At 36.8% G+C, this 23,707-nt stretch overlaps 1 protein-coding gene across 1 annotated transcript in view; it reads right to left on the minus strand.

Annotated features, from left to right (window-relative positions):
• LOC145535374 (melanoma-associated antigen B18-like) overlaps positions 1-7,566 on the minus strand; it is a 110,716-nt gene extending 103,150 nt beyond the window's left edge. Inside the window, exon 1 of the mRNA XM_081563793.1 lies at positions 7,457-7,566. The gene's annotated coding sequence lies outside the window, so the exon portion shown is untranslated. The remainder of the gene's footprint in view (positions 1-7,456) is intronic.
• Between the last annotated feature and the right edge of the window lie 16,141 nt (positions 7,567-23,707).

Here is a 23,707-nt window from a genome sequence, read left to right on the forward strand (position 1 = left end):
TTGCTTTCAACTACATATTTAACTGCTTCAGAAGTGGTCTCTGATTATGAAAATTATTTTCTGGTTAGATGATACCAATGGTAAACAATCATTGGATGGAACAAATGAAAACACATATGTATTTCTGAGAATTGGGGAAGCGTTAGTGAAAACAGCCCTGTGTTGTGTGCATTTTTACACTAAATCCATGGAGTTTTCCTCTGCCAAGTTAAGCAATTTATACCTTTTGCTCTAAAAAGATTTTTGTAAAAATAAATATATGCTTTTTTTCCAAACAAGAAATGTCGGAAAGGAAAAATAATCTGCTAGATCTCTCTATGTATGTTGAGTAATTAGTATGTTAGCCAAGAGAGGGAAGTTTGGGGAGAATGCAGTCATTTTCTCATTTTGGTAAAAATTACCAAAATGCCATCTTATTCTTTCTGAACCTGGCTGGTCTCTGAAAGGGTAAAGTCCAGAAAAGGTATGAGTATTCTACTAGCATGATCTATGGAGGGAAAAAAAGGCTTTATGACGGTCATAAATCTCCCAGCCTCTGAGAAAAAGTCCAGAGCGGGCACGTGATGCCGTCCAACTGACATATATAAATGATGCATTTTCCACTAGAGCCACAGCTCATCTCCATAATCCACACAACTGCTGAGAAGACAAAGTGAGAAATGTGGTCTAGCTAACGCTCTGGCTAAAACAAAATAAGCTGCAGTTAATCATTTATCGACCTCCCCAAATAATAAGCCCAGAAAGTAAATACCAACAGTAGACTATGATGATCCAGATAATTTTTGTGGGAAGTCTTGCATTTATAAATAAAACTGTGGACAGTGACCAATACTGACCTCTGTGTGAAACCGTCAGTAATGTGCATTCCTTTTATTTCACTAGAATTTCACCCTCAGAAATGAAGATTCACCTTATATGGGAAGCTCTTAAGCAGTAAAAGAAGTTTTATTTAACCCAGATTTTCTTGAAAGAAACACCCCCCCTACTAAACTCCCACTTCGATTAAATTTTGTAACCAGGGAAAGGATTTTTGTAGAATTTCAATCAGTTTGCTTAGTCTGTCGAGTTAACAGTTTAGGGTACATGTGTCATAGGAAATAGGAGATCATTTGGGGGCCTGTGAAAATAGAGTCTCACATGGTAACATATGGAAGAGCCGACTATTAATGTAACATCCCGTCATCTCCTCCTTCCTTCCAAAGTTTAACTCCCATGTAAGGTCTCTGAGAAAGTGAACACTTAGGAAGCCAGTGGGTAACTGGAAGTGGCAGCTCTCTGCTTTTCTTCTTACAGAGTACAGTGTTTTGTCTGTCTGTCTGCTTTTCCCCACAACCCTGATCCTCATTTTCCTGCCTGTCATGTTCTTGTGCAAATCTAACTGTCCTCTTAGTCTACACTTTTGAGGAAATAAATGAAGGCTGAGAATGGAAACAAAGAAAAGTAGCTGACCTCCTTTTAGACACTCATTAAGTATGTATTCAATGGATAGAATTGTACAAAATGACTTTCTAATTTACCAGCCCTCCATAACTTTTAATTAACCTTTCCTCATTCTAAAACAATCTGTCATTTCAAAGGTCACAAACATTTATGGTTTTAATACTCTGGTCCACACTAACCACAGGAATACATATTTGATATCATGGAAAATATGGAATATGTAATATTTACATATACATAGGAACACAAACACTGGAGAACACATCCAGTACCTCAGCCTCTTACAGTGGAAAACTTTTGTTTTTTTCAGCTCATGTGCTGACCAGCTTGTTTTAGGCTTTGGACAGAGCTTTCACCCTGGACTTATTAACAGGAATGGACTACCAGGTACCTTCACATTTCATGACTTGACTCGAAAATGAAACATATTGAATAAAAAATTGCAAAGATATGCAGCCCAGACAAAATTCAGTTCTGTTATTACCTGAAATCATGTATATAGAGATAACTTCCACAAATAGGAAAAAATAGACACATATTCAAGTTACCCTAGATATGACACATTTACAAGCAAAATCAGTGAGGCCACCTGATACAGTAAGTAAACAGTTGTTTATCATCAAAGATATTCCCCTTTCCTTTAGAACTTGTGTATTTTCAAACTCGTGCTTCTGTGTTCTTTAGTCACTAAGTCGTGTTTGACTCTGCGACCCCATGGCTACCCTATCCTTCAGTATCTCCCAGAGCTTGCTCAAATTCATGTCCATTGAGTCAGTGATGCCATCCAACCATCTTGTCCTCTGTCATCCCCTTCTCCTCCTGCCTTCAGTCTTTCCCAGCATCATGGTGTTTTCCAGTGAGTCAGCTCTTCGCTTCAGGTCACCAAAGTGAGCTGGAGCTTCAGCTTCAGCATCAGTCCTTCCAATGAATATTCAGGGTTGATTTCCTTCTGTGGAGATCTTATTTTCTCTGTAGGTTTTAAAACCCCTCCAGAATGAGGAAGAAGACTTCCAAGTCTGCTTTTGTTGCCGCCTAATGTTTCTGGATTGATATGTTGTTTGAAAAGCACTGGTCTAGACCTAACCCATTCTTCCCTTGTTACATGCTGACAGCAGTGGTATCAACCTTCCACTTATTAGCATGATTATGCTTCCTGATTCCTGCTGTCTCTGCAGGGGCGCAAAGATGTCCCCCCCATGCTGCAGTGCCAAACACTCCCACGTATTCTCATCCCTACTGCAGGCCACCTGCCAGGGTCATAGCTAGCATCCTGTATGCCCCCCAGAACCCCTCTTGCCCAGCCAAGAACAACTTCCCATAATCAGACCTTGGACCATTGGCACCTCCAGTGGGATTACTGAGTAGAAATATAGAAGATTGACAATGAAAGTCGTGGCTACATTTTTAAATAATATTATTAAATGATGATGCCCTGATCAGAGTAAATTTTCTATGTAGAAAATACTAAAACTAAGTCAACAAGTAAACTTTCCAGGCAGACAATTCACACAATGGAGATACAAAAATAAACTGGAAGATTGAGATGGCCTGTGTGCTTGCTTCCCTCATGGCTCAGATGGTAAAGCATCTACGTGCAATGTGGAAGACCAGGGTTCAATCCCTGGGTCAGCAAGATCCCCTGGAGAAGGAGATGGCAACCCGTTCCGGTACTCTTGCCTGGAAAATCCCATGGATGGAGGAGCCTGGTAGGCTACAGTCCATGGGGTCGCAAAGAGTCAGACATGACTGAGCGACTTCACTTTCACTTTCAAGTGGAGGGGGAGAACGAACCTGTTTGGTAACAGAATTGCTGAATCATATGGTAATTCTATATTTAACTTTTTGAGGGATCACCATACTGTTCTCCACACCAGCGACACAATATTCCCAACAGCAATGCGTAGAGATTGCATTTTCTCTACATCATCCTCAATATTTATTTTCTGCTTTTGGCAATAATCATCCTAATGTGTGGAAAGTGGTATCGCACTGTGGTGTTGATTTGCATTTTCCTAATAATTACTGATGCTGAGCATCTTTTCAAGTGTCTATTAGTGTCTGTATGCATTTTGATGAAAAATGTCTATTCAGGTCCTTTTTTCATTTTTCATTCGGGTTGTTGGATTTTTGTTGACTTATAAAGAGTTCTTTAAATATCCTAGATATTAGTCCTTTATGAGATTCATGATTTGCAGTTTTGTTTTGTTTTTTAACCATTCCATGAGTCCATAATGATAACTGTAGCTTTGTGGTAAGTTTTGAAATCAGAAAGTGTGAAACTACCAACTTTGTTCTTCTCTTTCAAGATTGTTTTGGTTATTTGTGGTCCCTTGAGATGCCATATGATTTTGTGTGTTTGTCACTCAGTCGTGTTCGACTCTTTGCGACCCCATAGACTGTAGCCTGCAAGGCTCCTCTGTCCATGGAATTCTCCAGGCAAGAATATTGGAGTGGGTTGCTATTCCCTTCTCCAGATGTGAATTCTAGGGTGGATCTTCCTATTTTCACAGGAAAAAATGTCATTGAGATAACTGACAAAGATTACATTAAATCTGTGATTACTTTGAGTAATCACTTTGAGTAATTTGACATCTTAATGTTACTAAGTCTTCCATTCCATGAACACAAGATGGGTTCACATCTATTTTTGTGTCTTTACTCTCTTTCAGCAGTGTTTTACAGTTTTCAGTATACAAGTCCTTCATCTTTTCTTTAAGTTTATTCTTGAATACTTTTTATTTCTTGGTGCTATTAAAAATAGTTATTTTCTTAATTTCAGTCTTGAATTTTTTATTGTTAGTGTATAGAAACTCTTGCCAGGTGGTGCTAGTGGTAAAGAACCTGCCTCACATGCAGGAGACATAAGAGACACAGGTTCAATCCCTGGATCAGGAAGATCCCCTGCAGGAGGAAATGGCATGGCAACCCATGCCAGTATTCTTGCCTGGGAAACCCCATGGACAGAGGAGCCTGGCAGGCTACAGTCTGTAGTATTGCAAAGAGTTGGACATGACTGAAGCAACTTAGCACATACAGCATGCATAGAAATGCAAAAAACAGGAATTTCGTATGTTGACTCTTTATCCAGCAACATGGCTGAATTCATTATTCTAACAAGGATGTGTGTGTAGTCTTTTTTAAAAAAGCTTTATTGGAGTATAGTTGATTTACAGTGTTGTGTTAATTTCTGCTGTATAGGTCATCACAGAATATTGAGTGGAGTTCCCTGTGCTATACAGTAGGTTCTTATAAGTTATCTGTTTTATGTGTGTGTGTAATCTTTAGAGTTTTCTACACATAAGATATTGTCTGCAAACAGAATTTTACATCTTCCTTCCCTATTTCAGTGTCTTTTATTCTTTTCCTTGCCTAATTACTCCTGCTATAACTGTGAATATGTTGTTGTTGGATATAGTTGGTAAGAGGAGGCATCCTTGTCCAGTTCCTGATCTCAGAGGAAAAGTTGTGGGTTTATCATATGTGCACCCTTTATTTTTTTCAAGTAGATATTATTATTTATCCCTAGTTGTTTTTATTGTGAAAGGATATTAAATTTTGTCAAATCTCTTTTTTGCATCAATGGAGATGATCATGTGATTTTCCTTAATTCTGTGTATGTGATGGATTATATTGGTTGCTTTTCACATGTTGAAACATTCTTGCAATTATAGGAATAAATTCCACTTGGCCATAGTGTATAATTCTTTTAATGTGCTCTTAGCTTTGGCTTGCTAGTTTCCTGTGGATGATTTTTGCATCAATATTCATAAGTGATATTGATCTATAGTTTTGTTTTCCTGTAGTATGTTTATCTGACTTTGAAATCAGGATAGTGCTGGCCTTAAATAGTTTTTTAAATACAGTTTGTCTAATTTATTTACAAATTACTTAGATTTATCTATTTATATATATTATGCCATTTTTTATATCTTTTTTATATCTTATTATATTTTAGTATGCTGTTTTACCAAATTCTCTAGAAATTGTTTTTCATTAAATTGTCTTGTGTTCTTGGATCACGTTATCTTATTTTTTGAGTTTACATTATTAAAATGGCTCACATTCTTTTTTTAAAATTTTTATTTATTTACTGGCTGCTCCAGTTCTGAGTTGCAGAATGTGGGATCTAGTTCCCTGACCAGGGATCGTGCCCAGGCTCCCTTCATTAGGAGCACAGAGTCTTAGCCACTGGACCACCAGGGAAGTTGCTGGCTCAAATCCTTAACAATATTAAATAACAGTAGGATTGAGCATTCTTTTATTGGAGGAACTGATTTGAATGGAAATTTTTCTTGTTTTGTCACGTTTGATTTTTAATTATTAGTTTGAAGAAAACACTCTGTCATTATTGGTTTCTTTCTTCAGTGATGAGATTATCAAGAACCTTCCTTTCTTTCCCTTTTTTATCTTAAGAGCCATGATTAGATTTTTACTTTCTTCATGATTCTTTTTATTACTTCCTTTAAACTACTTATGCAGTTAATTATATTAACAGAATACCTACACTCCTGAAATGCCAGCTTGATGTGTTCTGCTAATATAATATTGAACTGACTCTGAAACTTCGAAATACATTTTACATAGTGTGTGTGCTCTGTCTCTAAATCCTGTCCAACTCTTTGCAACCCCATGGATTGTAGCCTGCCAAGCTCCTCTGTCCATGGAATTCTCCTGGCAAGATTACTAGAGTGGGTTGCCAGGGTTGCCATGACCTTCTCCATGGGCTCTTTCTGACCCAGGGATTGAACTCACCTCTCTTGCATTGGCAGGAGGATTCTTTACCACTGAACCAAGGGGGAAGCCCCATATTTTTCCTAGAGCAGAATGCAAAGGTTTCCTACATAAGCTAATTAGCATTATTTAGGGAAGTGATTGGGAACACTCTGTGTACAATAGTACACTCCGTTGTATACCTAAAACAAAGATATTGTAAATCAACTGTACTTCAATTAAAATAAACATAAACACAAGTTATATATCTGAAAATGATATGTGCTATGGATAAAATAGGTGTCCCAGGTGGCTCAGCAATAAAGAACCCTCCTGCCAATGCAGGAGATTCAGGAGACGTGGATTTGATCCCTGGCCTGGGATCATCCCCTGGAGAAGGAAATGGCAACCCACTCCAGTATTCTTGCCTAGGAAATCCCATGGACAGAGGAGCCTGGTGGGCTGGTGAAGAGTCCATGTGGTCACAAAGAGTTGGACATGACTTAGTGACTAAACAACAAATGGATAAAATAGGAGAGTGATACTTCTTAAACTTGAAAGTACATATTAATGAACTGGGGATCTTTTAAGAATAGATCCTAATTTTAGTAGTTCTATGTGGTGGCCTCAGATTGTGTATTTTTAAGAAATCCCAAGTTATACCACCTGGCATTACTCTCCATCTAAAGGGAATCCAGAATATTAAGAATGGACTAAGATGAAAAGATAGTACATTAAAATAATACTCTGAGAAACTGAAATAATAAAAATATTCAGTGTTGGTGAGGAAACTACAAAGGAAAGTGTAAAATTAAAACTCACAATACAAGGTACAAATTAGGATTGGCAATACACAAAATTGATGTAGAAAATAATGTATATAAATGTTCTCCTGAAAAGAGGTCAGAAAAATTAAAGATGGGAAAAAAAAAGATTGGTGAAAATTGGAGTATAAAGCACTAATCTATAAATAATTGGACTATCTAAAGAAGAAATGCAGAGAGAAGGAACAAAGGCAATAACCTTGTTTGAAATCCTAGATTTTTTCCATTGTTCTCAGATCAAAGGGATAATGCTTACTGTCATCACCACTGCAAATGCAGCCAGTTGGAAAAAAAGGAAAGCAAGAAAAATCTACGTTGAACAGAGAACCGTGCACTAGTTATCAATCACAAAGGTGTAGACTATCATGTATCAGCAATTTTAGGGGAAATCTCTAAACACTTCTGCCCATTGCATATTGGTACCAGAGTTGCCAAGAGAAACAGCACAGTCAAGCACTGGATGGAATGACAATTTCACTTACTTAGAGAAGTGATAGCAAAATAAACTTCAATGGTGAGAGTCAGTCCTCCGCGGCCAGTGAGTTCCTCCCGGTGACCAGATACAGGACACTTCACTTGTGTGCACCTCTCTGGTGCTCCAGCGGAAGGAACCTTCTCTACTCTCTTCAGAGGACAGAGGTAACAGTGGGCTTGGTCGGGTGCCATGTGACGCACACACTTTCAGTAGAAACAAAAGAGTGCTCGTTAAATCTGAAACAAGGAAAGATATTCCCACACACGGTGATACGGTTCACACAGGCTGTGCCCAGTTTATCTCTTGGTAAGAAGTGTTCCAGGCCCAAGGCCCATCCCCATGTGGCTGAGTGGAGGTAGAAAGACTGCATGCAGGAGACTGCCTTTCCCAATAGTCTAAATACTGGAGAAGAGAAGACAAGAGACATCATATGTCTTCATTATGTACTTAGAATATTTATGAGAAACAAATGCAGAATGCTTGAAAAATTAGAAAATTAAACATGGCTGCTGGTTATTAAATTGATATAAAATCATTAATTTTGATACATAACAAAAAGATCATTTCGAAAATACCACTGTAAAAGTTAATTTTCAGTAGTAATCCATCGTTTGTTATGTTTACAATCCATTGGTGGTAATGGCTCAGTGTACTTAATACCATTGAACTGTTACACTTGAAAAATGGATAAGATAGTAAGTTTTATTTCTAATGTATTTTATCACAATAGAAAATTTAAAACATAGAGAACTATAGTATCATATATCAAGAAATAAATTTACCAAGAAAAGTACAAGACCTATATTAAAACCTAAATTCTACTGAAAGATTAAAAAAAAAATTGAGGTAAACTGAAAAAAATACTAAGTTCCTGTATGTGAGAATCCATATAGCAAATATGTGCATTCTTCTTACTTAAGATATAAATATATCGAAATTAATATTGAAATTAATATAACCATCTGATTTATTATTTTAACTTAAAGTTTTTCTGGAAAAGATATTATTCAAGAACATGCTACAGAAATGTGAAGAATAAGATTAATAAGGCAAAAAATGATTTTATGTTTAGAGGCAGAGCAGTCAAACAGGAAATTAAGTCCAGCATAACATATATTGTTGTTCAGTCACTCAGTCGTGTCCAACTCTTTACAACCCCATGGACTGCAAACACGCCAGGCTTCCCTGTCCTTCACTATCGCCCAGAGCTTGCTCAAACTCATGTCAAATGAGTGGGTGATGCCATTCAACCACCTCATCCTCCGTCTCCTCCTTCTCCAGCCCTCAATCTTCCCTAGCATTAGGATCTTTCCCAATGAGTCAACTCTCAGCATCAGGTGGCCAAAGTATTGGAGCTTCAGCGTCAGTCCTTCCAGTGAATATTCAAGGTTGATTTTCTTTAGGAAATCATATACCTAGGACCTTTTCTCTCCAGCCTTCAAGTTTCCCTTTAAATAGGGAAATTTATCCTATGTACTTGTATTTTAACAATTCATGTCCTTAGAGTTGTTCCTTTCATCTCACTTTATGTTTACAAATAATTTCATTTCTTTATTCTTTTCCTAACTTGTGCTGGATTTGCTGCATTATCATTCTGTTTCTTTCCTTTGGTAATTTTATGTTACATTGGCTCTTATCATTCTACTACTATTATTTTCCTGCCTCTTGCACTGAGTCAAATACTTATCTATCTCTAACCAAAAGAAAATGCTGACCATGCTTCTTGACTTTACCTCCTCCTCCAGTAAGATGAAATATTTTGAGTATTTGTACTTTCTTTGTTGCTGCATGTTCCCACAACTGGCTCAGAATGCCTTTACTTCACTCCTTTCTTGTTCCACTTCTCCAAGGTTTTAATGAGATAGTTAAGTATCAAAAGTACTGAACTAGGATTAGTCTTTTCTTTGCAGCATTTCTCTCTTGCAAGAATCATTATCCCTTAGTCTCATTAGTTAATATTCATATTTCAAAGCTTCATTCCCAATATCACAATACAATCAGATATAAAAATGGCTAGATCATACATTTTTACTCTTTGCTTACTCACCTTTATCTCACTCCCTCTTTTGAAGGCTCTGTATTGATTTACTTGTTGTTTGTCTAGAATAGTCTCTCTAGTAGTTTTTTGAGATAAGGTAAATGGCTAATATGTTCCATAATTTTTGTAACTACAAATGTCCATTGCTCACCCTGAGAAGTAAATTTTCATCAGGCTAAGTGTAAATTTTTTGAGTTGTGGTAATGTTTTTTCCTCAACATTCTGCACATACTATATTTCCCTGCCTGAAGTTTCCAGATTGCATATGAGAAGTCTGATGGATAATCTGATCCTTTTTCCTATTCAGTAACCTGTCTTTTTTTCTAGAAATTTGTAGATTTTAATTTTCTCACATTGATCTTAAGACTTCTACCTAAATAATCAATTCTCTATAATATTTGTGAGCCCCTTGAATCTGCAAACATATTTCTTCATACCAAGGACATTTTTATTGACATTGTTCCTCTATTCCTTTTAATTTTTCAGAAAATCATATGTATTCGTATTTTGTACTGTGCTTTGACCCTCTAATCTTTCAGGTTATTGGTAGCTTCTCAAGAATGGCCATCATCATCTTCAGTTTATCTACTGAATTTTAAAATGAAGAAGCAAATTGTTATTCTCTTTTTGTTCCAGGAATGTTTTTTTCTTTGGAATGCTACAATTGAATTTCCTTAACATGAGTATTAGTTTTATGTTTAAGATGTCATCTGTCTAGTCAGCAGCCTTATTTACTTCAATGGGAGTCACCTCATTGGTGCCTTGTTCTGCCAATTTGGTTGTGGGGTTCACCTAAGCCTATTACTACATACTTTGGCTACACAATGCTCTGTTCATCCTGTGTTGTCACATTACACTTTTAAGCAAATATAGCTTCTAGGCTGAAGGCAAATTTCAGAACTAATTCTGATGATAACAAGAATATAGCTTCAAATTGTGCATTATATCAATAGATAGTAAAAAGTGAATAGGATAAGAAACAGAAGTAAAAGAATATGGCAGTTTTTGCTCTACAAAGGCCTAATCCCAGAGAAATCATTCATTTTTGGCTTTGATAATGAGAGATACATATTCAAGTATATTATTAAGCAATCATAAATGTAACAACTAGTATGATCAAATGCAAAAATTTCAGGTCATTGTGAAAAATAAGAATAAACAAAGTCAGTATAATTTCTGGCAGACATAAAACACAAGACTGAAATGTATGATGTTTGACAAAAACAGTATATCATTATCATTTGCAGATGATAGTTTTGCACCTAGAAATACAATCTAATCAAGAGGAAATGCTAGCAATGGGTTTGAGTAAATCAATAGATTTCCACTTTAATTTTAATAATCTGTAAAATTGTAAAAAGGAAAAAAGACTCCCTTTGGCTTCCCTGGTAGCTCAGCTAGTAAAGAATCTGCCTGCAATGCAGGAGAGACTGGCTCAATTCCTGGGTGGGGAAGTTCCCCAGGAGAAGGGATAGGCTACCCACTCCAGTATTCTTGGGCTTCCCTGGTAAATGACTTGGGGGTAAAATGACTTGGGGTAAAAGTCTTGGGCTCAGATGGTAAATGATCTGCCTTCAATGCGGGAAACCTGGGTTCAATCCCTGGGTTGGAAAGATCTCCTGGAGGAGGGCATGACAACCCATTCCAGTATTCTTGCCTGGAGAATCCCCATGGACAGAGGAGCCTGGCCGGCTAGAGTCCATGGAGTCACAAAGAGTCAGACATGACTGAGCGACTAAGCACAAAGTAGCAAATACAAAATCAAACATTATCAGAACAGGGACAGCAGCATCAATAACCACAAAAATAAATGCTATGCCAAAGAATTATTTTAACAGCAAAAAGAAACTTTTGAATAACAGGAGTAAAATTTTGCGGATAGACCAGAAAGAAAAAAGAAACAAAAAACCTTGTTGCTCAGTGGAAAGATAGATTATTGCAATGAGTTCTTTATAAAATAATTTACTGGCTTAATTTAATCCTCATCAAAATTCATTTAGGAAGGCTCTTGAATGAATGCAGATGGAAAAATCCCAAAGTATTAGAAAACCATAGTGGCACTAATGGTAAAGAACATGTTTGCCAATGCAGGAAACATAAGAGATGCGGGTTCAAACCCTGGGTAGGGAAGATCCCCTGGAGGAGGGCATGGCAACCCACTCCAGTATTCTTGCCTGGAGAATCCCATGGACAGAGGAGCCTGGCAGGCTACAGCCCATGGGGTCACAAAGAGTCAGACACAACAGAAGCAACTTGGCTGCTTAAAATGGTTGTCTGAGGCAAAATGGTTTTTTGAGGCAAAATGGTTGCTTGAAGAGGCCTTACAAATAACTGAGAAGAGAAGTGAAAGGCAAAAGAGAAAAGCAAAGATATACCCATCTGAATTCAGATTTCCAAAGAATAGAAAGGAAAGATAAGAAAGCCTTCCTAAGTGATCAGTGCAAAGAAATAGAGGAAAACAATAGACTGGGAAAGACTAGAGATCTCTTCAAGAAAACTGAAGATACCAAGGGAACATTTCATGCAAAGATGAGCACAATAAAGGACAGAAACGGTATGGATCTAACAGAAGCAGAAGATATTAAGAAGAGGTGGCAAGAATACACAGAAGAACTATACAAAAAAGATCTTCATGACCCATATAACCAAGATGCTGTGATCACTCACCTAGAACCAGACATCCTGGAGTGTGAAGACAAGTGGGCCTTAGGAAGCATCACTATGCACAAAGCTAGTGGAGGTGATGGAATTCCAGTTGAGGTACTTCAAATCCTAAAAGATGATGCTGTGAAAGTGTTGCAATCAATAAGCCAGCAAATTTGGAAAACTCAGCAGTGGCCACAGGACTGGAAAAAGTCAGTTTTCATTGCAGTCCCAAAGAAGGGCAATACCAAACAATGTTCAAACTACTGCACAGTTGCACTCATCTCACACTCTAGCACAGTAATGCTCAAAATTCTCCAAGCTAGGCTTCAACAGTATGGGAACTGAGAACTTCCAGATGTTCAAGCTGGATATAGAAAAGGCAGAGGAACCAGAGATCAAATTGCCAACATCCTTTGGATCATAATAAAAGCGAGAGAATTCCAGAAAAAACAACAACTTCTGCTTCATTGACTACACTAAAGCCTTTGACTGTGTGGATCACAATAAACTGTGGAAAATTCTTCAAGAGACGGGAATACCAGACCAACTTACCTGCCTCCCAAGAAATCTGTATGCAGGTCAAGAAGCAACAGTTAGTACCAGATATGAAACAATGAACTGGTTCCAAATTGGGAAAGGAGTACATCAAGGCTGTATATTGTCACACTGCTTATTTAACTTATATTTCGAGTACATCATGTGAAATGCCGAGCTGGATGAAGCACAAGTTGTAATCAAGATTTCCAGGAGAAATACCAGTAACCTCAGATATGCAGATGACACCACCCTTATGGCAGAAAGTGAAAAGGAACTAAAGAACCTCTTGATGAAAGTGAAAGAGGAGAGTGAAAAAGCTGGCTTAAAACTCAACATGCAAAAAACGAAGATCATTGTCCGGTCCCATCACTTCATGGCAAATATATGGGGAAACAATAGAAACAGTGAGAAACTTTATTTTTTGCGGGCTCCAAAATCACTGCAGATGGTGACTGCAGCCATGAAATTAAAAGACGCTTGCTGCCTGGAAGAAAAGCTATGACCAACCTAGATAGCATATTAAAAAGCAGAGACATTACTTTGCCAACAAAGGTCCATCTTGTCAAAACTATGGTTTTTCCAGTAGTCATGTACAGATGGGAGAGTTGGGCCATAAAGAAAGCTGAGCGCTGAAGAATTGATGCTTTTAAATAATGGTGTTGGAGAAGACTCTTGAGAGTCTCTTGGACTGCAAAGAGATCCAACCAGTCCATCCTAAAGGAAATCAGTCCTGAATATTCATTGGAAGAACTGATGCTGAAACTCATCAATACTCTGGCCACCTGATGTGAAGAACTGACTCATTAGAAAAGACCCTGATGCTGGGAAAGATTGAAGGCAGGAGGAAAAGGGGACGACAGAGGATGAGATGGTTGGATGGCATCACCGACTCAATGGACATGAGTTTGAGCAAGCTTGGGGAGTTGGTGATGGACAGGGACGCCTGGTGTGCTACAGTCCATGGGGGTGCAAAGAGTTGGACACAACTGAGTGTCTGAACTGAACTTATCTGTCTTAGCATAGCACACATTGTATTGAGGTAAATTCATTATAATACAGTATAACCAAAATGAGTATATTGCAGGATTGCAGTGGTAGCTTAACATTAGAATATATGTAAAAACCATTCTCCACAATAGGAGGTGAAAGGAGAAAAGCAATGTTTTTACTTCATAATGTAGAAAAATGTAATAAAATTCGGCACCCTTTGATAGGTACTCAGTAAACTGGGAATATAAATGAACCTTCTCCACCTGACAAACAGAAACAACCAAAAAAAAAAAAAAATGAGCAAACCTCTCTTGTAATGAAAACAATTAGAAGCCTTTTTTCATAACATTCAAGAAAGCCATTTAGCACTCAGCCAGTTATTTTTGGAGACCAAGAAAATAAAATCTGTACTTTTCCCACTTTTTCCACATCTATTTGCCATGAAGTGATGGGACCAGATGTCATGATCTTAGTTTTTAGAATGTTGAGTTTCAAGCCAGCTTTTACACTCACCTCTTTCATCCTCATCAAGAAGCTCATTAGTTCTTCTTCTCTTTCTGCCATTAGAGTGATATGATTTGCATATCTGAGGTGGTTGATATTTCTTCAGGCAATCTTGATTCCAACGTGATTCATCCAGCCTGGCATTTCTCATGATGTACTCTGTATATAAGTTAAATAAGCAGGGTGACAATATACAGCCTTGACGTACTCCTTTCCCAATATCAAACCAGTCCGTTGTTCCAGGTCTGGTTCTAACTGTTGCTTCTTGACCTGCATACAGGTTTCACAGGAGACAGGTAAGGTGGTCTGGTATTCCTATCTCTTGAAGAATTTTCCACAGTTTGTTGTGATCCATACAGTCAAAGGCTTTAGCATAGTCAATGAAGCAGAAGTAGATGTTTTTCTGGAACTCTCTAGCTTTTTCTGTGTTCCTGTGGATGTTGGCAATTTGATCTCTGGTTCCCTTGCCTTTTCTAAATCCAGCTTGAACATCTGGAAGTCCTTGGTTCATGTACTCTTGAAGCCTAGCTTGAAAGATTTTGAGCATTACCTTGCTAGCATGTCAGATGAGTGCAATTGTGCAGTAGTTTGAGCATTCTTTGGCATTGTCTTTCTTTGGGATTGGAATGAAAACTGACCTTTTCCAGTCCTGTGGCCACTGCTGAGTTTTCCAAATTTGCTGGAGTATTGACTGCAGTGCTTTCACAGCATGATCTTTTAGGATTTGAAATAGCTCAGCTGGAATTCCATCACCTCCACTAGCTTTGTGCATCGTGATGCTTCCTAAGGCCCACTTGTCTTCACACTCCAGGATGTCTGGCTCTAGGTGAGTGATCACACCATCATGGTTATCTGGGTCATTAAGACCTTTTTGGTACAGTTCTTCTGTGTATTCTTGCCACCTCTTCTTAATATCTTCTGCTTCTGTTAGGTCCTTGCCTTTTCTGTCTTTTGCTGTGCTCATCTTTGCATGAAATGTTCCCTTGGTATCTCCTATTTTCTTGACGAGATCACTAGGCTTTCCTATTCTATTATTTTTCTGTATTTTTTTGCATTGTTCACTTGGCAAACCATTTTAGTATTCTTGCCTCAAGAACCCCATGAACAGTATAAAAAGGCAAAAATAATAAAATATACTCTTTATAATTACAATAATGAGATTCATAGGAAAAATCTTATATTTGTTAAAGATGTAAATGTGAAAAAAAACAAAGCTTGAAAATCTTCAGGAGAAAATAGGTTATGTATTTCTGACCTTGGACTAATAAATAATGTACTAAGATAAATGCAAATAATTTGTTCAACTTAACCAAATCAAAATTGAGTTTCTTTCAATGAAAAGATGAAGGTGTTCATAAAATACAAACAGCAAACAGAAAGAGGAAACCGTAACGCATAGTGTACTAGTCACTAGTCTTTAGAATGTGGAAACAAATCCTACAAATGCACCAGAAAACAACAAACATCTTCCCTTGCCTCAATAAAAATAAAACACAGGAACAGGCATTTTACACTTATGACCAGTACATACTATGTAATCAGCAAATTGAAAATTCAGACCGTATCTTAACTGGATTCCCCAGAAAGCTTCTTATAAGAGAACACAACCCCAAGGAGCAGGAGTGAGGGATAAGCATAATGAAGGAGGGAGAGAGAGCCAAGATGAGGGTGTGTTAATGACCTGGTTGCAGCTCAGTGTGACTGAGCATCCTATAGGATTGTCTTCTGAGAAAGTGTTTAATTATGACTCACGTCAGTCTAAATTAGAGGAGAGGAATGATGGGAGTAGAAAAATGTACTCCATTTCTCATATTCCCTAGTCAGAGTTCATCCCATGAGACATACGTGTGGCTGTAGAGCAGTTTCATAGCATCCCACATCTTGGCCCCAGTTCAGAATCCCCAGGCTTAGCAAAGGCATGAGACCGATTGCTGTTATTCTGTGCCTGCTTGAAAATTCTAGAAGGCTTCACTGGTTATGCTGCAACTGGAACAGGAGATGGTGAAGTTGAGACTTTGAAGTGGTTCATAAGAAATATCTGATAAAGATGCTAGATACCTTTTTCTACCTGCTGTATTTGTGGAAATTAATAAGTCTGGCTACATCAGTTGTTGGCAAGGATATAAAACAATGATGTTACATAGATATCATATGTTAGTTTGGATAAATGCTAATCAGAAAAGAAATAATAATTTTCCCTGGTACAAAAAGGGAAAGAAACCTTTCAGAGCAATTTTTTTTTTAAAAAAAGAAAACTTGTAAATTCTTTCTCTGTTTATTTGAGATGTCCATAAATCTTTTTAAAACCGAAGTAAGCCTCTATATAGCCTTACAACCCAGGAATCTTTTTCTCTTAAGACATGGGAGCCATATGTTTGAAATGTAATCATTCAAAGAAGAGAGCATCCCTTTCTCGCATTTTCTGTGGGAGACTAGGAGCCTAACCTCAGCACAAGCCTTGCTGAAAAATTAACTTCTGTAATAAAGATAGGAGAAATTTATTTTTCTTTTGGATAAAGCCAGTTAGCTAAGACAGATGGTCAGCCCAACTACCAAGTGAATTTTAGGATGAACCATGTGTAAGAAATGTTGCTGTCAAGTCGTTTTACCTGCAGACTGGTGGTTTTTTCTCTTGAGAACGTAAGTGTAACAGGTTGTATCTACTTGGCTATAGAGAAGTGGGAGGTTTCTTTCTATTTGTGTAGCGTCTTTAGTGGATTGCCCGTGATGCACATCACATTCTGGTTTCATGTTTATTAAATAATAACAACTGTTTTCTTTATCTTCTGTCTTTGTTGGAGAGGTTTGCTAGATTGGCAGGAGTTTTTCTTTTCTTTTTTTTTTACATTATACTTCCCCATCATGTTTTCACTTTGGTTTAGGTTTTAAGTTCAGAAGTATTCATTATATAATTATGATTTATAGCTTACAAACACACACACATATTCTTTTGAATGTGTCAAATAATATTTTAAAGTGTGGTATATTAAATATTTTTACTCTGTCCAAAAATTCCTTAAAAGGGAAACATATCCTGCTGGAAAATTAAGTTTTGATAACATTAATACTTACAGCACACAACTAGGTTCCTCCCTCCCTGGAAACTGTCAGAGGCCAAAAGGTCATGTCCCAGTCAAAGACAGCCTAGCAGTCCTAACCTTTTGGCCTCTGACAGTTCCCAGGGAGGGAGGAACCTAGTTGTGTACTGTAAGAGCCCATACTCCCAGCCACTAGATAAAGGAGTATTTCAGCTCTAAATAGGGGTGGGGGATGGGGTTAAGCTACATCTTATTTCTGACAACATAGCAGACTAACTTGTGTCTGTGCCTCTCAAGTTCAACTCAGAAGATGCCACAGAAACAATGGGACAGAGACACTACATAAGAAGGGGCATGTGAATAACTGTATAAAGCTGAAATTAAAGACAAAGGAGAGAAGAAAAGTAATGCAAATAGAATTAAATAAAATGACAAAAAATCCAAATGTGACAGTATTTGAAAAAAAAGTAAATATGTTTTTTGAGCATTTATAAACTCAAAACCCTAAGATAGGAATTTTTTCTTTAAAGTTTCAAAAATGTCTACCAGCATATACCCAGAAATTTTTAAAATGCAGATAGGAAGCACTCTAGATGGATATAGGACCTAAATGTTAACTTCTCGAACAAACAGAAGAAACTGAAAGCTCTTTTTATCTGGGGGAATGCAGAAGACTTCTTAAATAAGATAAAAATACAGCACTCATGATTATGTTAACATTGATTTAATTATCTAAAAACTAAAGCGTTATCTCAAGAATGTCATATATATTGATATGTATCAATATGAAGCTATTTATAATGCTTATCACATTGTAAATAAATAGTGAATCCCTGGATGTCAACAGGAAAATGGAGAAAGGATAGATATTTTGTATGTGAAAATATGCTCATCATCACTATCAATCAATAAAAAAGCTAATTTATTATTTTTTAATCTATTTATTGAGATGAGATGGTTGAATGGCATCACCAACTCTATGGACATGAGTTTGAAGAAGCTCCGGGAGTTGGTGATGGACAGGGAAGCCTGGTGTGCTGCTGTCTATGGGGTCGCAAAGAGTGGGACTCGACTGAGCGACTGAACTGAATCTGTTTATTTATTTATTTGGTTGTGCCAGGTCTTAGTTGTGGCACACAGGATCTTTCAGTTGCAACATATGGGACCTAGTTCCCTGACCAGGCATTGAACCCAAGCCCCCTACATTGGGAGCACGGAGTCTTAGCCACTGGACCACCAGGGAAGTTCCCCCAAAATGCAAATTTAAAAAGGAGATATTACTCAACAATAATCAGATGCATAAAATTAGAAGCTGATAATATAAAAGGTTTTCCAAGAATGAGGAGAAATGAATCTAAACTGGTAAAGGAATCTAAATTGGTAAAGGCTTTCTGGAGAGTAATTTGGCAGAATGTAACAAAATTAAGTCTGAATATTTTCTGTTGGGAAGAAATTTCCCTTCTGAAATAGGCAAATTGTCTTCCAGTCTAGTATTGTCTAGTCTTCTTTGAACTCCCTCCTGTCAACTTGGCCAAATCACATTTTTGGCCTCTTTTCCATCACCCATTCTGTTTCAAGTTTATTTGTAGATGTTTATAAGGAAATGTAGCTAATCAGTGTCACTTACAAAGAGTGATCATCTAGCTCTTTGTCTGAAGGCTCATTTCCTTTTTAAAAAAATTTGTTTTTACTGAATTATAATTTATTTACAATATTGTATTAGTTTTGAGGTATGCAACATAGTGATTTAATATTTTTATAGATTATTCTCCACTTCGTTATTTTAAAATATTGGCTATACAATATCTTGCTGTACAGTAGATCCTTGTAGCTTATTTATTTTATACACAGTAGTTTGTACCTCTTCATTCTGTGTACCTATCTTGCTCCTCCCCCGTTTCATCTCCCCTCTGGTAGCCACTAGTTTGGTTCCTGAATCTGTAAGTCTGTTTCTCTCTTGTTATATTCATTCGTTTGTTTCATTTTTTAGATTCCACATAAAAGTAATAACATACAGTATTTGTCTTCCTCTGCCTGACCTATTTAACTGAGCGTTAATACCCTCCAGGTTCATCCTTGTCGTTACAAATGGCAAATTTCATTCTATTTTATGGCTAATGTTTCATTGTAAATATATAAACCACATCTTGTTCATCCATTCATCTGTTTGACACTTAGATTCCTTTTATATCTTGACCATCATAAGTAATGCTGCCATCAACAGTGGAATGTATGTGTTTTTAGAATGAGTGTTTTCTTTTTCTTGATAAATACCCAGAAGTGGGATTGCTGGATCCTATGATCTAATTTTAGTTTTTTGAGAATTTCTGTACTGTTTTCCATAGCGGCTGCACCAGTTTACCAACAATGTAGGGGGTTCCCTTTTCTCCATGTCCTCACCAACATTTGTTATATATGTTCTTTTTGATGATAGTCATTCTGACAGTTGTAAAGTGATATATCTCAGTGCAGTTTCGATTTGCATTTCTCTGGATATTGGCAGTGTTGAAAATCTTTTCTTGTGTCTTTTGGCCATCTGTACATCTTTATAAAAATATCTATTCAGGTCTCCTCCCCTGCCTATTTTTTAAAAATCAGGGTTTTTTTTTTTTTTTAATACTGAGTTGTATGAGCTGTTATATATTTTGGATATTAACCCCTTATCAGTCATATCATTTGCAAATACTTTCTCCCATTCAGTAAGTTGCCTTTTAGTTTTGTTGATGGTTTCTTTTGCTGTGCAGAAGCTTTTAATTAGGTCCCATTTGTTTGTTTTTGCCTTTGTTTCCTTTGTCTTCAGACACATTTCCTATATAAGTTTTTTATTTTTATTTTTAGTTGTTTGTTTTAACAAGATATATGCCCATCTTAAAAGCAGCTACTTAAGACACCTTAGTGTTTTTATTTTGAACTCTGAGAAACATTTCTACCCTATACAATTCTATACAAAAATTTTAAACTACAAATGATAAATATTGACAAGTTTGTATTTTACTGTTTTAAAATTTGCCAATATGTTATTAATACAAGCAATAAAACTGCATATATAGTTTATCTGGATTTATTTTAACTGGGTAAGGTAGGAAAGGAGATGGATTACTTGTTATGAATGAAATATTCAATGAAAGGCCAAAGCCACTCTTCCTTCAAAAAAGAGATATTTTGTCACACTTTCTAGGGGAAGTAGATAAAATCAGAATTTAGAGCATGTTGTGGATTAGGGCATCAAGGGGTTACTTGTAACAAGACTGGAGTTAGGCATTTTACAAACAATTTGTAGTGAAATTATTAAGTAAATCTCATTGATAAATTGAAAATTTCTCAGTCATTTTTTGTCCCTCTCTTCTAGCAACATGCTGAGTTATTGAATAATTATTGAATATTTTAGCAATTGAAATCAGTTCAGTTCAGTTGCTTAGTTGTGTCTGACTCTTTGTGACCCCATGGAAATGTATGCATGCCAACATAGAATGAAAGTTAAAACTCAAGGCAATTTTACTTATATTTTATTATTTTTAGCACTAAATGTTATATCCTATTCAAAGCATACATTTCTTACTTGATAATATATGAGTCTGTGTTTAGAATTACCGCACTAAACCATTCTCCAGTTTTCTCCTATAAGGCATCTTAGTACCAGAACTCTTAAAAGTATTCTGAGTGTGAATTTCATACCTGTTTGTTGCTGATTAAATACATGGAAATTAGTCTTTCACTATCTTAAATGACAGCTTACATGTTGTCAATGAGATAGAAAAGAAAACCTCTGTCAATTGTTGAGCATTTCCCACATAACGAGATAAATGTTATAGTGTGGATAAAATATTAGCACACTTTAAAAACAATTATTTACTTGTCATTTGGAGGATTTGGTGTCATGTAGTCAACAGTGATTGATGAATAGAACATATGCCTCCTGACTCCCGGTTCAGGGCTACAAGAAATGGCAGTTAGTTAGCATTATATTGAAAATATATACTAAAAATGATTTTGAAGAAGTATGTAAAGGACATTCAATTCATGTCAGAAAAAAATAAATGAGAAATCTAAAAAGATAAGCAGGAGAATAAATCTGAAACTTATGAAGTACTTCATTTTAAAAATCACTTCCTACTTAAATATGTATGAAGTGGGTCATAAAGTGCAGCTAACCATTGCTGGCAAAAATGTGGATTTTTTTTTTTCTTTTGATGGCTACAGAATGCACAGTATGAGGATTTCTTGAGATGTCCCACTTTTCATTCACAAGCCTCACATTCCCTGTACTAGTGTTTTGAAATCTGATTCCAGAAAAAGATTTGATTTTGGTTACTCAAGCTGCAGAATAAATTATGCCAATATGTTACTACTCGTCCTGCTATTATCTGTTAAAATAGTGTTGCCTAATTGGAAGAGCACAAGCCTTAGAGTTAGAAAGATGTGCATTTTATTTTTTAATTTATTTTTTCTTCCAGTTTTCTTGAGATATGATTGACATACAGCACTGTACGTTTCTGTGCAGCATAATAATCTGACATATACATCATGAAACGATTACCACCGTATAGTGAACAGTCGTTCTCTCAAAGTTAAAGAAATAGAAAAAAAAAATCTTTTCCTTAGAATGAGAACTCTTAGGGTTTACTCTCTTAATTTTCAGAAATATCAAAGTAAGGATGTATATTTTAATTTCAATTGTGACAATAAATTAGCTGTGAGACCTCAAGAAAATGTATTTTTTTTTCCTTTGAACTTGTTTACTTTCTGGAAAGGAAAAGTAATAAGATCTTTTTTAGAGCAGTATTATAATTAAATGTAAAATTGAACATTGAATTTTTGTATAAAAATTCAGTAAGTGGTAGCCATTGATATTGTTTTATTAATATAGTTAGCTTTATTCTTATTATGTATTGCTAATTTTAGTTATTACAACCCTGGGCAAGTTACATGTTCTCTATTACCACTATCTACAAATGTGTAAAATGAGGATAGGTATCGTATGTATTCTTCGGATAAAGTTATGGTTTAATACATGTAACTCACATAGCAGAATACCTTGCACACTAAAAATGCCATGTAAATGTTAATCATTATTATTATTTGTGTTAGAGGAATTTGTTGTTCTTGTTGTTTAGTTGCTAGTTCAATTCAGTTCAGTTGCTCAGTTGTGTCTGACTCTTTGCAACCCCATGGACTACGGCACACCAGACCATCCTGTCCATCACCAACTCCTGGAGTTTACTCAAACTCATTTCCATCGAGTCGGTGATGCCATCCAGCCATCTCATCCTCCATCGTCCCCTTCTCCTTCCCTCAATCTTTCCCAGCATCAGGGTCTTTTCCAATGAGTCAGTTCTTCACATCGGGTGGCCAAAGTATTGGAATTTCAGCTTCAGCATCAGTCCTTCCAATGAATATTCAGGACTGATCTCCTTTAGGATGGACTGGTTTGATCTCCTTGCAGTCCAAGAGACTCTCAAGAGTCTTCTCCAACACCACAGTTCAAAAGCATCAATTCTTCGGCACTCAGCTTTCTTTATGGCCCAACTCTCCCATCCGTACATGACTACTGGAAAAACCACAGCTTTGACAAGACAGACCTTTGTTGGCAAAGTAATGTCTCTGCTTTTTAATATGCTATCTAGGTTGGTCATAGCTTATCTTCCAAGGAGCAAACGTCTTTTAATTTCATGGCTGCAATCACCATCTGCAGTGATCTTGGAGCCCCCCCAAAATAAATTCTCTCACTGTTTCCATTGCTTCCCCATCAATTTTCCATGAAGTGATGGGACCAGATGCCATGATCTTAGTTTTCTGAATGTTGAGCTTTAAGCCAACTTTTCCACTCTCCTCTTTCACTTTCATCAAGAGGCTCTTTAGTTCTTCTTCACTTTCTGCCATAAGGGTGGTGTCATCTGCACATCTGAGGTTATTGGTATTTCTCCCAGCAATCTTGATTCCAGCTTGTGCTTCATCCAGCTCAGCATTTCTCATGATGTACTCTGAATATAAGTTAAATAAGCAGTGTGACAATATACAGCCTTGACGTACTCCTTTCCCAATTTGGAACCAGTCTGTTGTTCCACGTCCAGTTCTAACTGTTGCTTCCTTATCTGCATACACATTTCTCAGGAGGCAGGCCAGGTGGTCTGGTATTCCCATCTCTTTAAGAATTTTTCAGTTTGTTGTGATCCACACAGTCAAAGACTTTAGCCAGTCAATGGAGCAGAAGTAGATGTTTTTCTGAATTTCCCTTGCTTTTTCTATGATACAACAAATGTTGATCTCTTGTTCCTCTGCCTTTTCTAAACCCAACTTGTCCATCTGGAAATTCTCGGTTGACATACTTCTGAAGCCTAGCTTGAAGGATTTGAGCATAACCTTGCTAGCATGTGAAATGAGTGCAATTGTACTGTAGTTTGAACATTCTTTGGCATATCTGTTCTTTGGGATTGGAATGAAAACTGACTTTTTCCAGTCCTGTGGCCACTGCTGAGTTTTCCTAATTTGCTAGCATATTGAATGC

The sequence above is a fragment of the Giraffa tippelskirchi genome, chromosome X (assembly GCF_054371585.1).
Source record: "Giraffa tippelskirchi isolate mGirTip1 chromosome X, T2T-mGirTip1v1.2.pri, whole genome shotgun sequence".
NCBI classification, from domain to species: Eukaryota; Metazoa; Chordata; class Mammalia; order Artiodactyla; family Giraffidae; genus Giraffa; species Giraffa tippelskirchi.